Below are 2775 nucleotides of genomic sequence, written 5' to 3'. Positions count from 1 at the left end.
GTTGAATTAGAGAAGAGGGGCTTCTAAACGGGATTGTATGCGGGGGTGGAGGGAGTTAAATATTAGATAAATATAACTTTGGTGCGTGTAAGAGTGAGTGTTTTTAGCAGAGCCATATTGTGTCCTTGTGATTATGTTGATTATTACCTGTCTGTATAATGTTGCAGCTCAGCTGATTTTGGATTGATGGCAAAGGGAGAGGGACTTAAGTGAGAGTGAAAACACAAGGTAAGTTTAATACTACTGTTTTATATAAGTAAGCATACTAAACATGTATTCTATCACTGTATTATATAAGTAATCTTGTTAGTAACCTACTGTATGGCAGGTGGAGGGGCAGTGATGTTACAGGTGGAGGAGCAAAACTGCAAGACTGCAAACTCATAAGACAGAGAAATCAAAGTTTGTTCTCCAGAGAAGAGGTTGATTTCACTTCATTTATTTCATATTTTCTAAAGATGTGGAAATGGCAACAAAAAAAAACTTGAGAGCTGTAACCAAGACAACTGTAACAACATGAGTAGAGAGCCACCAAGGTTTTTCAAGTCCCTCTCTTACTCCATTTTGCCAACCCAAACTTCCAGGTACATGATGGGACACCTTGCTTGTTTTTGTTGTTTGCGCTCCTCTGGCTGGGTGCTGGCAGGTGGAGGGCAGTGATGTTGGCAGGTGGAGGGGCAGTGATGTTAGCTGTTACACACCAGGCTCAAACTTAACACATTGCATCCATCTTTGCAGTGTCCTTATTCCTGGAAGGGGAATCTGCAATTCCTGCAGAGTTTTGTAACCCGTTGGTCCGCACGCAAAGCGAATTTTTAAAGCCTTCTTAATTGTCTCATTGCTCCATTTCATCCCCTTTGTGGTGAGTCTGCCTAATGCCTTAAGTTGGTCTTTTGAAAACGTTTTCTTATATTTGTTGTCCCTAATTTTCATTGTTTTCTTGAGAGCTGCATTTTCCTTCCTGATTTTTCTTAGTGCAGACTTTGCTTTTTTGCTGATTCCTTCTTGGCTCTTTAATTTTCTCTTTAATTTTTTTAATAGATCTGTTTGAGTGGCTGCTGGTTCCCTCGTATGCTGACTGGCTGCTGGTTCCCTCGTATGCTGATTGGCTGCTGGTTCCCTCGTATGATGACTGGTTGCTGGTTCCCTCGTATGCTGACTGGCTGCTGGTTCCCTCGTATGCTGACTGGCTGCTGGTTCCCTCGTATGCTGACTGGCTGCTGAGTGGGTGGTGTCCACCCTCCCTGTCTCTCCTCACTAGCCATGTCCTCTCTTTCTTCACCCTCACTTTCCTTTCTCTCAGTCTCCTCATCCCTTCTTCCCTCAATCTTTGAGACTAATGTAAGTAGAAGACATGGCACTGTAGATTTTTGAACATTTAAAATATTATACCACTTAAAAATAAGAAATATGACTTTTGTTACTAAGAGTTCATACTTATTATACCTGTGTCACCTTTCACACTATCGCTGTGATCATGAGCTATGGGCTTTGTAGATACAGGTCCCGGGGTGAATCGTGGTGCAGGGGCCCTTCTCTTTTTGACCACAGGGCGATGCACGAAGATGGTGGGTATAGCCTCTGCTCTCAGCCTAGTTTTGCCCTTTTTTGTCTTGACAAACTGGTCTGCATCAAAATGTGCCTGCGGAGTGACTTGAGGTTACTTCACACACAGAACAACTCAGTTTTGTCTGCCCACTTACATATTCCATAGTGGTTGAATACACGGTATTAGGAAACACTTTATACTTACTGGACATGTTATACTCATTACATACTGTATATAAAATATGACCGAGAATGTGAGACAACTTTATAGAAATTCATATCACATCTGTTACTGATGCCATTTGTCATACTTTGTTAAACTCTCAAATAATAAAGTTCCATAACTTCAGTTGGGAACAAAGACCACACCTTATCTCCCCAAGGCAATTTCCCATCCAATAGGTGTGCTATATAGGTGTGTATAACCCTTTCTCCAGTCTGTTATTCCCTCTTTCAGCACAAGAACCAGAGGGGGATTCAATGGAGCCTGAATACCTGCACTGAGACCCTCACCCTGCACCCTGAGTCTCAACTCTCAGTGTTTTTCAAGCCTTTCCCTGTTTTTTTGTATTAAACAAAACATTAAGCTTTCCCAATGGTGTGGTTTTCGTTTTGTGAAAAAGTGCAAATGCAGTGTTTGTATATAATAACCTCACATATTTTTTTGCTGTTGGTCGTGAAATTGCTCCTGCTGACTTGAGCCAGCCATTTTTTCCTCCGCTCTGTGTCAGTGGGGAAGCCGTACATTCGTACTCCTTTCTCGGAGCGATTTGAGCATCCCCAGGCAGCACAGCAAACCATGGTGGTAACTAGGAGGCAGCACAGCAAACCAGGACAACACGGAGGAAAAGGCACAGACAAACGGCATGATATGCTATTCAATGTGTATTGAATTCCATGTATTTGCAATGGATGTTCCTAAAACAACACATTTATCATCATCATGCTGCTGCTGCTGCTGCTGCTAGTCCTTTGATAGTCACCTGTCGGTCTCCTGTCCTTTCTGAAAGCCATAAAGATGACATTAGTCATTTAGATAACTTGTGTCCTCAATTACCATGGGATTACTGAAACTACCATGAATTTAAGAAAATGGTAGAAATGAATCTAATCTGAATGTTGAAGCATTCCTTTAGATCCCCTCCCTCTAAATATATCAATAAACATTAGAAAGTGATGCTCCTGACTACTATACAAGTTTAAGAAGATAATATTGGTTTTAAAGAA

At 41.5% G+C, this 2775-nt stretch overlaps 1 long non-coding RNA gene across 2 annotated transcripts; it reads left to right on the top strand.

Annotated features, from left to right (window-relative positions):
* Positions 1 to 235: 235 nt before the first annotated feature.
* LOC307017622 lies at positions 236 to 2140 on the top strand. Of its 2 annotated transcripts, none has more exons than XR_013802226.1 (3): positions 236 to 862; positions 1042 to 1568; positions 2006 to 2140. It is a non-coding gene; the product is annotated as an uncharacterized lncRNA (long non-coding RNA). The 2 variants fall into 2 exon arrangements; XR_013802227.1 differs by lacking the exon at positions 2006 to 2140 and having other exon boundaries at positions 236 to 584; positions 739 to 862; positions 1042 to 1990.
* Positions 2141 to 2775: the final 635 nt, after the last annotated feature.

This window comes from Notothenia rossii (genome assembly GCF_949606895.1).
Source record: "Notothenia rossii genome assembly, chromosome: 9".
Lineage (NCBI taxonomy): Eukaryota > Metazoa > Chordata > Actinopteri > Perciformes > Nototheniidae > Notothenia > Notothenia rossii.
The sequence above is the reverse complement of the archived record's forward strand: the minus strand, read 5'-3'. Positions and strand labels throughout refer to the sequence as shown.